Source organism: Lissotriton helveticus, chromosome 9 (assembly GCF_964261635.1).
Source record: "Lissotriton helveticus chromosome 9, aLisHel1.1, whole genome shotgun sequence".
NCBI classification, from domain to species: domain Eukaryota; kingdom Metazoa; phylum Chordata; class Amphibia; order Caudata; family Salamandridae; genus Lissotriton; species Lissotriton helveticus.
In genome coordinates, this window is record NC_136070.1 from 350,139,744 (window position 1) to 350,156,502 (window position 16,759).

The 16,759-nt window shown below is 44.4% G+C and overlaps 1 protein-coding gene across 1 annotated transcript in view; it reads left to right on the forward strand.

Moving 5' to 3' along the window:
• The first annotated feature begins 3,184 nt into the window (after positions 1-3,184).
• The window catches only part of BTBD7 (BTB domain containing 7), a 464,036-nt gene continuing 450,461 nt past the window's right edge, over positions 3,185-16,759 (forward strand). Inside the window, exon 1 of the mRNA XM_078660088.1 lies at positions 3,185-3,495. The gene's annotated coding sequence lies outside the window, so the exon portion shown is untranslated. The remainder of the gene's footprint in view (positions 3,496-16,759) is intronic.

Consider the following 16,759-nt stretch of genomic DNA (forward strand, 5'->3'; position numbering starts at 1 on the left):
CTCTTGCGTGTAGCCCCTGCCACGTCTGGGTGCGTACCCTCTTTGAGGACTGGTATTAGAATAACGGCCGGTCGAGCGTCCTCTACCACGCCCGGCCCTATTAGAGACCTGGTGCAACACTCTCTTCAATGAGGCTTGAGACTTATCTAGGGACGCAAAGGTATTAACAAATTTCGAAATATCCTTGACAAAGTTGTCTCCAAACAGCTGCCCTTCCGCCAGGGGACCCGGCTCAGAAGAAGCCAGTTCGACCAACTGAGGGTCAATCCGGAGCAAGACCGACTTCCTCTCTCAGAAGCTAGGGCGCAGTTGGCGTTCCCTAGCATGCAGATGGCACGTTGTGCCCAGCCCGCTAAGACCTCAGGATGAATGGCGTCTCCAGTCTCTTGAGCTTGAAGAGCCAGTTCCAGGATCTTGGCCAAATGACCCGAAAGGTCAAGGACCTTATCTTGGCACGCTCTGAGCGCGCGATCAATCCCCTTCTTGGGGTCTTTCTTATATTTTTTGAGGAAAGTAGTCATAGAAGTGTCAATGTCTGGGGTGACGGCCACCTTGTGGGCCAAATCGGGCCAGTGGCACTCGGACTTAAGACGTGCTCTCACCTCTTTGTCAAAACCTTTACGGAGGTGAGTTTCCAGGTATTCCGCCACCACAGGAGGGGGAACCCAATCCGAAGATCTAGGATGCACAATGTCCGATGGGTCAAAAGAGAAGGGCGAAGGGGTGGCAGGGGTGGGAGCATGCTTACGTTTCTTAGTGCGCTTGCGTGGGGCAGCGTCAGAGAAGTCCGTATCGGTATCAGTGCCAGTGGTGGTAGTATCTGGGGGGGGGGGACGGGACGGCAAGGCTTTGTCGCCAGCAGAAGACTCTTTGGATTTATATAACTTATCATAGGACTGGGCGTGGGGCCAGGCCGGGTCAATAGCCACCTTCTTGGGGGGGGGTGGGAATGGTCCTGATTAGGAAGAGGAAGAGGCTTACCAGGGACCAACAGCTCCAGTTTCTTGGCTAAGGGGAGCAGGGCTGAGGAAAGGGCATTATCAAGCTTAGTGTCCAGTTTTTTGTCAATAATATCCTCCATAGACTCCTCTTCGTAATACTCATCATTGCCCTGGTAATCACACGCAGTACCCTCCTCATCGCAGTATTCTGTATCTGCCATATCCACAAGGAATTGAAAATTCCACTCAAAGTCCCCAGAGGGAAGCACAATTACCAGCCCAGGTGAGGGCGTCAATCAGGGGAAGTGCCAGGCACAGGAGCCGGAAATACTAAGAGTAATTCAAATTCAGGCGTAGAAGTCCAACTCTAGGACTAATGGAGGGAAAAACAACCCTTATCTGGCTTAGAAAAAGGGTTGCCAAAAATTGTCCCACTTCCACACTCACTGGGAAGCAAGGGGTTAATGCTGTCTAGCTCCGATGCAAGAGCGCTAGAAAACGCTGCTCATTCGATGGTAAAAAACGGCCCCTGGCCAAACTGCGTGAATCCCCACTTCAGCCGGGGGCAGAGCGTCTTGCAGGAACTAGAAAAAGGCTGCGCGCGCACACAGGCGTGCGCGAGTTACCGACGGCGCACGCCGGGCGTCAGGCGAGCTCCGATGTGCGCCTCCTTCCCCGAGGGGGGGGCCAAGTCCCTCTTATTTGCGGACCGTGAGCAACGCGGCCGCGGATGAAGCAGCGATCGGGGGAGAAGGGGGCCTACCAGCGCAACACGCGCTCCAAGGGGAAATAGGCCGAAACGGAGTGGACCAGAAAAGCTCCGCTCCGAAGTCGGGGGGAAACAAGGAAGCCGACAGCGGCGTACAATTAAGAATCACAATACCGGTGAAACCTGCAAACAGGGTAAAATAGAGTAATACACAGTGTAAATAGCAATATTCAGCAAATAAGCGCCATGGGCGAAAAGCACAACATGAGGCCTGTCTTGAGACAGAATAAGCATATAATGTAAAGAGCACTTATCTGGGCTGCGGAGCAGCAAAGAAAGAGAAGGCCAGATTAGTGTCGCTATACTTTATATGCTTATTACTACTGTGATTGGTTGTTGTATTGGAGGCGTGGTTCAAAGCCTCATGGGAAACGTTGTTTTTTACATTTGTAGTTTCATTTTCATTGGCTGCTGTTTGTGCAGTAAAGAAATGAGAAAGCATAATCAGAAGCCTCCGGTCCTGCCATAGAATCCTCTCCAACATTTGAGTCCTGCTCTGTGTACTGGAAATAGTAACTTCTGTCTTGTAGTGCTACGAGGTCACAGCCTGCGACTAAATGCACTGTGTACACACCCATTGTTTAAAACTGTATTACATGCTGTATGAGACAAGCTGCCCTAAACCGTTCTTTAGTGTTCAATAAAAAGCAAGCATTAACCTTCCATTTCAGTGGGTTTGCAGCAGTTTCAATATAGTCAATAGAGCAGTTTCTGATATTTTTTGCGTTCCAGGCACTTCTTCATTGCTTTGATTTACGCGCGAGAAAGTGTCACTCTAAGTGTCACACATTTGCAGTTGAATGTGACTCTGAAACCATGGAAATGTCACGCATTAGCTGTAGCAATCTAGAAACTTGGCAGCTATGCATAGTTCACTGGCAAAGGGGTTAACAGGCAACATCTGTGAGCTATCTGAGAGGCGTAAAGACAGCGGAGAGGCGCTGAGATCCAGGGACGGCAGTTTTCTATTGGTATCTTCTAATAAATGAAGATTGGGAGCCTAAGTGGTACGTGGGTAAGTAAGACTGTCTCGGAGAGCGCTTCCAAATTCATCGTACGAAAACGAAAATAAACCCAGGGGTAAAACAACATAGAAAGGTAACAATTCAATAGATATGAACGAATTCTGCGCCATTTTAGAAATGAGCAGTATCCACAACTCACTAAATAAGACTACAAATCCCGGTCCATACAACTCCTTTAAAACAATTACACTACTTATGATTTATCAGAACATACTTTTAAAACAAGTTTAAATGTCAATACTCCAATGCAACAGTGCATAAAATAAGATTATTATTTGGCACTGGTTGCTAAAATATAAAATAAACATATTCGTTTATTTTTTATTAATGTGATATCAGGGGTTTCTAACACTTTATATACTTCTGTAACGTAAACTCATCTAACCTGCGTTTACGCACCTCAGCAAAATCCGAGCGAACCAGAAGAGTCCTTTTTCTCTGTTTAGACTGTCAATTCAGTCAACAAGCAAAGGATGTCGCGCGCACGTCAAACCCCGGGTTCGTGCGCGTTCATCTTCCCCAAGCACGCGCTCGTCTCTCTCGCAGGGACGTGCGCTCTTGCAATTCTACGACGTCGAACGTGAAAAAAAAGCCCCTGAGGGGGAAGGGAAGGAAGAGGGAAAATGGCGGAGGGAGGAAGCGGGTAGAGGTGGGGGTTGTGGCATCTATCTGATCGGACGGGGCACCTACGGGCTGCGGCCGAGGAAGAGGAAGGCAATGTAATGAGACCAGGGACGCAGAAGGAGCGTGTCTGCCTGAGGTGAGAAGCTCATAGGAAGGGGCGTGAGAGCTGTGCTTTGGCGACTTCTTGGAGGATGGGGGAGGGATTAGATATATTGTAACTAATTTTCCCGCAAATCGAAGCAGGCATATGGCATATGTGAACTCTCGTAACTCCTTTCAAGCGGTACCCCCTAACGTCACTTGCCTTGGCATTGTATAACCCCATCGTTGAGTACTGTTAATTAGGATCCCGGGGTTGGGAGGTTAGGATCACTGGGGTTACGAGTTACGATCTTAAAGGACCGGTCTGGGTGTTCTAGTTGGGGAGGTGTGGGATCAGGAGTTGTGTGACTCCTGGGGGAGGATAGGGGCGAAGGGAATAACGTTTGGCATGCAGGTAAAGGTGGGTTTAGGAGTGAGGTTAAGATTCATGGTTCCCAGGGCCAGGATTTTATTTGAAAGGGGTAGGAAAGTGTTGCTTGTTTAGGTGAGAGAGTGAAGAAAGGGTAGTGAACAGGAGGGGTGGGTGGTATTTGGGTTCCACGGTGAGGAAAGAGATAAGGGTCCATTCAGACTAGGGGGAGGGCGGAGTGTGTGTATCTTTTATTCTATATTCACTTTCATTTCTGTTATCAAGAGAATGTTGTCACTTATATAGTTGGGATGACTTTTTTTTGGGGTGGTAGGATCTAATTGAGGTAGTTGAGCCTTGAAGACCGGGCGAATGGCTGGGCGAAATACAGGGTAACGTAGGTGTGGTGAAGCTTTGGTGGTCGTATCGTATCGTAAGGGGTGCTTGTAAAGCGCACTGACACCATGGGTTTCCTGGCGCTGGTTGGAAATAGAGGGGACAGAGAGACTAACCAGATTGAGGGAAAAGCCAAGTTTTTAGAGATTTACGAAAAAGGGTCAGAGAGTTGGAAATTTTAAGAGAGAGAGGGAAAGAGTTCCAGAGCTTGGGGGCCAGGTATGCAAATCTCCGGCCTCCAGATGAGCGATGGGCTAGTATTGGCAACCTAGCAAGTAAGTGGCGTATTGTTGGGTATTTAGTTAATGGATGTAGTGACATATTTCGGTTAAGTGAGTAGTCCGAGAGTGTTGTACATGTCAGGAGGCAGAGGTGTGGTGAATATCTAGATGAGATGCGTTTGGAGTCCAGGTACTAGACTGATGTGTGTTGGGTGTTAGTTGATGGGGTTGGCTCCAAGGAGGAGAGTGGTGTATTAGTTGTGTTTGCATTTATATTCAGGGATAACTGGGGGAGACAGGTATGCAGTGTTACGGATCTGAGAAAGGGAATTGTGATGCATCTGTGGTTTGTTAACTGGTATGTGTTGATAGTGTTGAGATCAAGGTAGGCGAGGCCATCTTGGAGGTCAGATAGGTGTGTAAGAGGAGCTGTTTGTGTTAAGTGGTATTGGGGTGGTCGTAGTGAGGATAAGGGGGAATGATGGGCACCAGGTGGGAGAAGGATCGTTCGAGAGTTCTTGATGAAGTTTTTAAATAGAGGAGTTTTTCAGATCCGGTAAATGGAAGGATAAAGTAATGTTTCTGATCCAGAATAGTTGTGGATAACTTACAGATTAAGTGTTGCTATCTGATGAGGTTTTTTGTGGTACTGCAGCCGGGGAAAATGGAGCTGAAGTCCAGTCGAGGAGGGCTTAGTAAGGGTTGAACTATTAGTGGTCTATGATTGGTCGTTAGAGGGTTCAGGTGAAGAGTGTTATGGGTACAGTTGAGAAGTAAAGGGACGTTGGCCGTCCCCATGAAACAGGATCTTAGTTGTAGCGGACAAAGGTGAATGAGGGGCGGTAGGAGGGACAGAAGAGGGGGCGTTTTGGGTACTAAGCAGCAGCTATTTTGTCTGTTACATTTGCCACAAGTAGTGTTTTTTGATTCCAAAATATTTTATGAATTGTGGTTTGGGGTTTTTATGGCCGGGTTGCAACATGTTAATCTCTTCAGGGAGATACAGGGAGTGTGCTTACCTCTAAGTTTGAACTTAATATTTCTCTGTATTGCCATATTTAGGGTGAATCGGTTTTACAGGAACAATAGCGGCAACATCTGTACGCCACAGCCATGTGTTTTTATAGGCGATTTATTTTCAATCATTGCTGATTTAAGGAATGAGAATTTTTGTGCTTAAATAATGGACCTACTTAGTTAAAAGTAAATTCTGCACTTAGCCTACATGGCTGATATGCGTTTTGTGACGTTTGCAGTATAGAGAATCAAACAAAAGAATATTTGCTGCAAAAAAGTGTTTCCCTTCCAGAACCGGACTAGTTGAGTAAATCTACGAATTTATTTTCCATGCAGTCAATTGCTATTGTTAAAGGTGTAATTTGCCTGACACACAATGTGCTTAGATTGTTTTACTCGTTTGGGAACTAGGTAGTTCAGATACTAGGTTCTAGGAAAACATCTATTTCCTCATGTTAGTGTGTGATGCACAGTATCTTGCATTTTCCACATTGTATTTAAAATATGCATTAATTTTCATGCTTATTTCCCATTATTGCGCTCGCAGTGCTCTTGGTAAAACTGAGTAAAATTGTTTGTGCCAGTTTTTCCTTCTGTGCTCTGATATTAAAGATGCTGGTTGCAAATTTTAAATGAGGCTGTCTGTTATGGAGACCAAACAGCAAAAAAAAAGGGCTTGGTTGACAGTCCATAATCTCAACTTTTTCTACGGTTTTAACACTGCATTACCAACTGTGTTAATGATTGCAAAGACATTGACTCTGAAGGCGTTAAAGTCGTGATCCAGTACCATATTTGAAGATTAGGGTATAGAATTGCTAATAACTGCAAAATGTGACAGAGATGTCCTTCACGACCAGTCTATTGAATATAATACAGAATACGGTCAGTCTTTATTTACTTACTACCCTCTCTTAATTAAGAAAAGTTTTATCACTTGTAAAGTTAAGTCTTGTATTTCTAATAGTATGTTATTGTATGTTCTATTGTGTTTAATATAAATGAATGTTACAAATTATTGAACCTTTTTAGGTAAATAGGTAAAATTTGGCAACTATTGTGAAACACAGCACTAGTCATGTAATGAAAAAATGTGAAGACAAACTGTAAAGTGCTACTTAACAATCTGAGCGACTGCTGAAAATGGTTGTAAGTCTTTTTTTTGGCTCTAGTTCCTAGCACACTGCCGATTTATCCTTGAACGCTCATTTTGTGGGCCAACTTTTCCTGCTCACTGTCCCCCCCCCCCCCCCCTCCCCTTGATAATAAAGTGCACAACTAGGTCAGTACTAAAGTGGATATCCAGGTATCTGATGTGACCCGGCTGCCACTTGATTCCCGATGTACCCAGCACCTCTTTATTGCAGTGGATGTTTAGCGGTATGCATTCTGACTTATCATTGTTAAGTTTGTATCCTGAAATGGTAGCGTATTCGTTAATTTAGGACATGAGTGCTTCTAACGAGGTCTTTGGCTGTTCTGTCATTATTAGTATATCGTCGACGCAGGCAGCTACTTTTATAGTAGTCTCGCCGATACATATCCCTCATATTTCTCCGTTTAGTTTGATGTTTTGGATTAGGGGCTCTAGTGCCAGTAAGAAGAGGGCGGGCGATAGCGGGCAGCAGCCCTGTCTCGTGCCTTGTTGAAGGATCAGTGGTTCTGATAGGCCCCCGTTTATTAGGTCGCGCCTGCGATTGCAGGGGCGAAAGCCCCTGCTGTCGCAAAGCGATCTATTGCAATCATTTCAGCCATTTTCCCGTTCAAGGACTAGGCAGAGACAACAGACTGTCACGAGCACGCAGCCGGCCGGGATCGGATCAGGTCACGCGCTCCGATCCCGGCCGGCTGTTCACAACACATGCACACATGCACACGCAGGCACAGGCAGGGACACACACACACAGGCAGGCACACACGCAGGCACAGGCAGGCACACACGCAGGCACACACAACACACACACACACACAGACAGACGCACGCACACACATCCCCCTCCCCCCAACTCACCGGGCTCTTTTAGTGCATTCTCGATCCTCGATCTCCCTCTGCAGGCCAGCGCTGGTCTTCACCCGGGCCCCCTCCTGGGACCCGGGACTTCAGATGCCACACTCCGCCCTCTCACGCTCAGCCCGGGCTGCTTGCGGTTTGGTAGGTGAGTGATGAAACCTCGTCCTGCAGCCTGTGAGCGGATCGAGGGCTGTCCTGGCATTTCCAGCAGTGGGGGTCGGTTCTCCCCGAGTGCTGCTCTCAGCAGTTGGCCAGCGGTGTTGTAATTAGACCCCGCCCCGCGGACTGCTGAGCGCTCCAGAAGGAGTTTCTTGGTTTGCTTCACGTAGCATAATCGTGCGTCAGGTGGCAGTTTAAGACTTATGAAGTGACTCCACGCGACTGCCTCTCTGGAATGACGTCTCGCGGCAGTTGTGTCGTCACGAGGCAGCAGTTAACGTTATGAAGTGAAGTACAGCAACTGTTGGTGTTGCGAAGTGCGGTGGCGCAGCAGCTGTTTGAGTTCCAGTCTTCGGGCTCGCCCTGCCCCGAGCGGCGGAGGCAGCTCCGCGAGAGGAAGGAGCACGCGCCGCCCCGCCCCCGGCTGCCAGCAGCAGCTGCACGCGCTGCGCCTCGCTCTGCACAGGCTCCCTCAGCCCCAGCCGCTGCGCGGCTTCCCCGGCCGCCCCCATGTACGGATCGGACAAGCCCGTCCTGAACATGATGGACTATGGATTCAGGGTTCCGGCGCCCAGCGGAGACTTTAGCCCCTTCAGCGCTAGCATTCCGGCCACCAAAGTAGAGCTGACTGTTTCCTGCAGGTGAGTGTCCAGACTGGGCATAGGGAAGCATTCACGAGCAGTCTGGGAATATATGTGTGTACACGCTTTGGCTTGAGAGGTGGGTTCCATTGGACCATAAGTAGCGCTTTAACCATTATACTCAGACAGGCACGGGTGCTGTCACTAATGTGTTTAATGCAGGTTTGTTGTCACTGGGGAAAGATAGCGGTTCCTAACACAGGAATCCACTAATTAGGACGTGGTTGCAGTCACCAAAGAAGGATTGTACACACTAAGGCAGGTTCGCTGACATGGACACGATTGCATTCTAGCAGAATTATAGTAACTAAGGGAGGTTTGCTGTCACTGACAAAAAAGTGCATTCGCTTTGTTTTCTGTACTAAAGTTAAACTAGAACGTCGGGCACTAAAGCAGGTATGTTTTCACTTTAACAAGACTGACTGCAGTTTCTCTGGATTTCACTTATTAACTCAGGATTAATACACGACTACGGTCACTCTGGCAGAACTGCGTCCCCTGAATCAGGATCACACTCACTAACAAGATTGTGGTCACTCTTGGCAGTAGAAGTACTGCTACTCTCACAAAATTGCTACCACTCTGGTAGTATTGCAGGCGAACAAGTAGGGTCGATGATTGTGGAGTAGGATTGCCATCAGTGAGGCTGATCCAAGTCACTCCGACAGGACTATCCTCACCCAGGCAGGGCCGCAGTCAGAACCATATCTTCCTGAAAGTCTCCAAATCGCTATCCTACTGTTGCATTTGTTCGAAGTTTTTGAGCGTGCTTGCTGCCTGGCTTGTTCTATCTATATATTTTGTTTACCATAGAGTGCATGTATATGCTTCTTTTCTCTGGTCAGCTTGAGGGATCCTTTCTCCTGTTACTCGGGAGCATCTCTAGCTGCTCCTTGTTTGAACCATGAACACCGCTGCGTTATTATTACAGTAACCGGGGGAGGATTGCAGCCTCTCGTACAGGGCTGTAGTCACTCAGCCAGACTCGGTGCCTCAAACCACATTGCACTCACTTGGGTAGGATAGGACTCACTGTGGCAGGGTTGCAGTCACTGATGCAGACAGGTAGCTCCGCAGACGGTAGTGCAGTTGTTTTGAGGCACGGATTGCACAGGAATCTTTATGGGAGTGCATTCATTCTTTGACAGAGCTGTTGACCTCTAGGGCCCTACAGATCATCTGAGGAGGGGTTACGTTTTCTCAGCCAGGATTACATTCCTAAAAACGGGATGCCCCGCTGTTGTTTTTCGAGATCGGTTCTGACGTGAAACCCTAAATTAGCAGCACTGCCCGAAGACGCAGATTATTTACTCCCAAGAGCGAGCAAGCGCTAGATATCGAATACTCCATAAAATGGATCATTCATGGCGGGGTGGGGAAGAGAAGGCGGGCGTGACAGTCTCCATGCCTCATTCAGCTTGATGCCCCTTCTGCGGCACCTGGACCAACGAAAGCGCTGCCATGCTGTACTAATGGCAGGCTGGCAGGCTGTTTGCTATATAGATGCTAAAAACATTGACCCTGTCCTTAGAAACCCTGGAACTATTGCTAGTGAGGATTATCAATATTCAGTCCCTAGTGCACAGACTATCGAAAGTGCTTTGATGCTGAACAGTTTCATTTTGTTTGTGCGCTATATACTCGCTAAATAACAGCAGCATTGTGGTCAGAAGCTCCGAGACAGCTAATAAAACGAACCTGTCTTCGCTTTCATTGTGGATAGGAGTGTGAACAGGTTTGCAGTTTTTAACCGCTCATCACCTGTTGTGACTTGAATGATCGGAGCAGATGTGCTGCCGTCTACAAACTGACTGCTGTGCACGTTGGAGGAAACCCCTGGCACCCCATCTTGTCCTCAATGGATGCACATTTTTTTTATTGTTGCCTAATCGTTTATAGTTTTTGTTTCCAAGAGTCGACTAGCATATTCATAAGAATCCTGCTAATGCACATTTTCTTCTAAATGTTGTAATTGGGGTTTACCAGGGAGGGAAAGACTATCGTGATTGTACTTAAGATATGTGTTTCGTGTACACCATTATTCACGCTTGGAGGGAAGCGGGCTTCGCCTTAACACAAGTGATGTCACCTTTTCCACCTTGCATGGATTCAGTATACATTTTTATATGGCAGAATAACATCTGTCGTTCGTTGAACGAGATCTATGTACGTACGTAAATCTGTCAGTCTGGGGGATAAACAAGAGAACGCTTCAGTGATGGTGGTTGGTCGAGGATATTAAGGCGATTCGTATACATATTTTACAGTTCCAAACTATATAATTACAATAGTAAGTTTGTTGGAAATTAATGCAAAGGATGGATTGTCATATTAATGTTGAATACCCCACATTCACACCTTTAAGTAACGGTATGTTCGCTTCCTTTTTGTTGCAATGCTGATATTGACTCATCCAATCTAAGTGCTAATATTTCTGTATCTGAATACTGTCATTTACTTTCTAGGTTCAGTGGCTGTGAGATAAAGCAGACAGCGGTAGTGGTCATGTTTAATTGCCTGTGTTGGGTGGCATGGTATTGAAGTATTAATAGCCCTATTAGCCATATGCTGCTGGGCACAAACAGCTGATATTTGCCCTATTCTCATTTTGATTCCTCACATTTATCCCATATTAGTGGGCTGATAACTAAGATTTAAAGCTCTGTACAGCAGGCTTTAATGCTGAGAATTCCTTGAGTAGAAGCAACTGATGTGTAATTATTAGTCTGGTGACCTTGATGCGCCTCAGAGCTATTTTCACGAACAGTATCACTAATCTTTCAGTAGGTATACCATAAGTAGGAGAGGAAATTAGCATCTATCTAACTGCTGCCCTCCAACAGCAATGACATGAGCTTGAGAACACCAAAGTGATGGATGAAAATGCTTGAATTAAACTGAACCACTGGTAATTACTATGTGTGCTCTACTTTCCATATTTCTTTAGCTCGTTTGTACTAATCCAGACAAAAACCAACCACATGCACATTTTTTTGTGAACAAACATCCCCTGGCCTCTTTGTTGTCAGTCCATACCGAACTGATAACCCATTTTAACCAGAACACAAGCAACCTTTGATGCTTTTGGCCTGAGCCAGAGACCATTATCTAAACTGCTGCCTGTGACCAGATTTTTCTTAATAAAATGTGGACCGTTAAGAATATCCTTTCAAAGGTGTGTTAATAACACCTAGCCTACTTACTGGGGCAGTAAATATGTTTGTTTGCCTAGTATGTTTAAAGATACAGGTCTCATTCTTTGTATGTAAGTGTGGTTACATGAAAGGCTCTTGTGACTATGCTTGAGATGCGCTTGTCCCACACTGACCTACTTGTCCAAGTGAGGCCATTTGACCAGTTCTTACACTAGCTCTATAAGCTCGCAGCCTTACTTTGTGAAACTACCAGTACTGGAAGGATAACAAAGGAGATCTATCTAACACCTAGTGTGTCTTAAAGTATTCTCCAGTACATAGTACATGGGACCTCGGAATTTCCTTTTTATATCTATAAATTACATTTACTATGATATTGGACTCTGCTACTACTAGATTAGTCAAATTACTCAAAATTCCTAATGGAGCCTGAATATTATCTTAGCCTTGAAAAAGCTGTTGACCTTCACACTATCATATAGGGTGAAACACGTGTTGGCTGACAATTGGAATAGTAAATAGCCACAAAATTTGGATCTAAGGATTTTTTTTGTTAATCTGAGTACAGTTTACAACTTGTATGGTAGAAAGGTTCATGAAGACATTAATAATATTACGAGAAACATCCAATGATAACTGTTTTGCTCTCTGTAAATGAACCTTTACACCTTTGAGAGAATAATACATAAAGCAGGAAGATTTTGGTAGAAGCATTTGTCATAGGATCAAATAGTATCATTTGTGCCGACCTGCAAGAGTGCACATTTGAAAAACGTGATCAAAAAGAATAATGCTCAAAGGGATCTCAAATGAACAATAATGATCATTTGGACACGAATTATGAATATTAGAGCTTAACATAGTGCACTATCTCTGTACAAGAGAATAAAAAAGTCCATGTAGACATAAGGTCAAAGTGCACAGTATTGTGGAAATTGGCTAGTTGCACTCTTGTCACACGTTTTGATGCTCAGAGGGCTAATAAGATGTAAACTATTCAGCCCTAATTGTTTTTATTTCACTGCTCACCACTAGATATTTAGAAATATTTAATTTGACACTCATGAGCTTGATGCTCAGATGTAGAGTTAGCACTGTAGATGCACACATGTATATACTGCTAGAGTTTGTAAGTAGTTCATAGTACCACAGGAATACAACTTTGCTGGCATCTGATTTGTTATTAGGCTTGTTAGTCCCGCCTTAGTACCGCGTTGTCTTAATTTTTAACCTCACATGAGGACTGGCCCTTTTACTTCAGTTGTTACACAGTACTACTCCTTTAGTCTTTAAGCACTATTTTGTTTGAGGAGTTTCTCTTATTGCATGTGGCAGGAGGGTCTCTCTTGCGTTGTTGTGACCACCGGCTTGTTTATTTAACTCGTAGCAAACAGGGAGCTCTTCAGGGGCCATGGGAGACAGAAGGGGGGCAATTCAGCGATTCCTTCAAGCATTTGGAATGCAATAGTTCTCGCATTTGCAAGAGTTTAAGCTATTGGCATTGTAAATGACTGCCTTTTATTTATGTTTTAAAAAACAATATATAAATAAAAGGCATTGCCATTAACAATGCCAATAGCTCAAACTTGTGAAAATGCGCGACCTATTGCATTGCAGATGCTTGTTATGATGCCTGCCGTGGGTGTCTGCTACAGGGCCATTATCCTTATGCAGTCCTCCCCTGGGTTGAAGTTTTCCATGCATTGCTTTAGGAAAGCCCATTAAACTTTATCGAATGCTTTCTCCGCATCTAGCGCTATGGCAGCGGCTTGGGAGGGGCTCTTTGAGGCTTGTTTTAAGACATGACATAGAAGGAGTGTGTTGTCACTGGCCATTCTGCCTTTCATGTAGCCCACCTGGGTGTTACTTATCAGTTTGGGCAGTATCCAGTTTAATCTTGTAGCTGGAATCATTGCGTAGATTTTGCAATCTATGTTGATGAGGGAGATTGGTCTGTAGTTTTTGGGTAGTTGATGATCTTTGTGCTCTTTGGGTATAACTGTTATGTAGCTCCTGTCATGGTTGCTGGTATTCTCCCTGTTTGTGCTGCGTGGTTAAATACTCTTTTCATGAGTGGTGCGAGTTGCGGTAGGAAGGACTTGAATAAGTCTCCCGTTTAACGCTCCGGGCCGGGGGCTTTGTTCTTTTTTAGGGACCTGACTGCCATTTCTCTCTGTTGTGGTGAATTCTGCCCCCAGTTTCATGCTGTCCGCACTATCTAGCTTCGGAAGTCCTAGGTACTTTTTGCATGCATCTTTATCTAGTTGTTTTTCGTTTTTGTAAAGGTCTGAGTAAAATTGCCTGAAGACTCTGAGAATGTCCTTGTGTTTGGTGTATGTTTTGTTGTCCGTGTCAGTGATCGCTGTGACTGCCCTTTGATTGTTTTTCTATTTCAGTTATGAGGCCAGGAGTTTCCCTGCTCTATTAGCTTCGCATAGGTTCAGTGCCTTGCATCTGTTGAACCAGAGGCCAGCTCTTTCGCTAGTGATTTTGTTTTATTCATATCTGGCGGTCGTTAGCCTGTGAATAATTGGGTCAGCTCGATTGTCCTTTATGAATTAGCGTTCAAGTTTTTTGATTTCTGCCTCTAACTCAGTTAGCCTTAAGTTTGCCTCCTTTCGAATCCTAGCCGATATGTCGATTAGTTTCCCTCTGATTGTGGCCTTCAGAGCGTCCCATAGTGTGTCTATGCTTACCTCGTCATTATCATTTGTGGTCATGTATTCGGTGAGGGCGTCTATGATTTTGTTTTCTGTGTGTGTGGTCTGTGGTAGTGCTGCTTCTGTACCTCCATCGACGGGCTCTTACCTTGTTGTGTTGGCCAGCTAGGTTCAGGCTGACTGCTGAATGGTCTGATACTAGCCTTGGTTCTATTAGTGCCTCTTCTATCATGTGCGTGTGGGTCCCTGATATTGGGGGGAGCCGACACACTACCGAAAAGATATTCACCCTGCAAAACCACCTCCAGAGACTTATGGAAATCATTGGACAAGTCCCTACTAACTTTTGACCCACCATAAGATACAAACAATCCAAATGGACCCCTAGCCATCAGAAGTGTACCACAATGCCAGAATAATACCTTGCTGTTACCAGACCTAAGTTATAATCTCTCTCTCTTTACTTATTCACATCTTTCTCTTTCCTTCTCCCAAATTACTCCTACAAACTACAATAGGGGGCCCGTCATAAACTTACCATGTATGACATACCCACGCCGGCAGACTACCCATAGTGAAGTAAAACCCTGTTTACTGTATGTATATGTATAAATACCATTAAAAAAAACAGTGCACAACTAGACCCAGCATTGGCAAAGCAAATAGGCCTAGCTTTAAAGCGCCTGCACACTTAGAGGCATTAACAAATGCTGACTACATTTGTTGCATGCACAAATGCAGTATATCACATTAAAGTGTGTACTATTGGCTTTGCCAATGGTGTACGAAAAAAGTATTCCTTTTTGTTGAGAGTGCATATAAGAGATAAAGAATTAAAGATGACCAGCAGCTTGATGACCGAGTATACTTTTCAGATGTAAAAAAAATAATCCCTCAAGCATTCCAGTAGAAACAATTAATGGCAGGTTGAAAAGGTTAAGTAACTAGCCGATAGTATGAGATGAGACATTAATTTTAACTCTGCGTGGAACCACAGACCACTTTATGTATATATTAAAGAATTTGTAACAATGTCTACAAATCACTGTACTGTCAAGCCAGACCTTTACAGTATGGTAACTTGAGGAAAGACATTTGTGTACACTATGATAACATAAATGCCCAGTGCAAATGTTGTTTCCTCCGATTACTTTTGGCACTGGCCTTTAATAGAGAACCTAGGAATACATTTGTTTTTTCTGATCAGTTAGCTGAGAATTTGGGGACGTAACAGTCCAATGCAGAACAAAGTCCTACTCAGCCCTATAACTCTTCTGAAATAGAACTTTCCCTAGATTTAACCAACATAAAAACTTTCACTTTCCTCTAGTTTGGAATCATACTTCAGTCCTTAAGACAGCAATGAGAATCTATTAGAATTTCATTTTAGTAGCATGTTGCCAAGCACAGCTATTATAGTGACACTTGCAAGGTGGCAGTTGTGCGATCATCTTCGCTTGATCAATCTGTAATTGTGCTTTTCATATTTCTCGGCTTCTATAAAAGACTTGATGATGAAATTAGAAATAGAAACTTTAAAGCCATGTATTTCCACTCTTTTTGAGTGATTTGATGTACAATTTAGGGTTTTCCTTACATTTTGTATTCAACAAAGATGCAGATTCTGCTGACAAGGCTGTTTAGAAAACTAGCTTTATCTTGAGTACAAAATCGAAGTGACAGAATGCCTCCGTTTTGTAATGTGGCAAACTGGCTCTTTCATGTAAAGTGTGGTGGCACTGTACGCTGGATCGGTGCACAGCCAGTGTTTGATACCTTGTACTTTACTCTTTTGCATTTTATGTTGGGAAAGTAAAAAACAAGTCTCCTTGATAGATATATTATTTGGAAAGGATTCCACAATGAAAATATGAAACCACACTTTTCCAAATAACATTTTTGAGCCAGTTGCCAATCTGTGTACTTTTCCTGTTAATTAATTTTAACACATCTCGAGGTTACTTACCGGTAATCCTCATTATCTTTGAATCCTTTCTTCCTAGGGACATTAATTTCAGTTATAATGCATGTAGTAAGTACTGTGCTGAAAAAAAGGAACACTTATGTACATTGTCTTCCAGAGGTAACTTTGTTTTTGTCCTTTACAAATATGTTGTGCATTACTAGGGGGTTTCAAATTCATTAGACAGCCATCACATTTCAAGATGTTCCTACACTAGCTGTCAGTAAATTAATATACCTGCTTTTCCCAAGAGGATGTAGATGTATGTCACTGGAAAGTTTGATTGTATCCCTCCAACAAGGTCAAGGGTTTATATATTCTGAAAACAAATGTAGTATTATTTCAGTTGTGTTTATTGTAATGCTCCCCATCATGTTCTCTCTCGATTTTTGTTGCATATGAACAGCAGGAGTTAAACTAGATGATACATAACACTTTTTAGGATGTTGATTTGCCCTAGGTTTTCGGGGAAATCATCTCCTAGTTTAGTTCTTGCCTCTATCAGTGATCTGTCAGAATGTCTGGACCATCACTATTTTGATATGCACAGTTTATGCTGGCACTGGAGCTCTGAAGTGTGGCAAGTTGGTCGAAAGGGCGAAGGACTGATAAAAAGTTGAGTTTTTTCATGATAGCCTTCCAAGTTCGAGGGTGGATTCGGGGTTGTATCTGGTGCTCTGTGGATAGATAAGACAATTCATTTCTGAAGGTGGATACATACTCTTA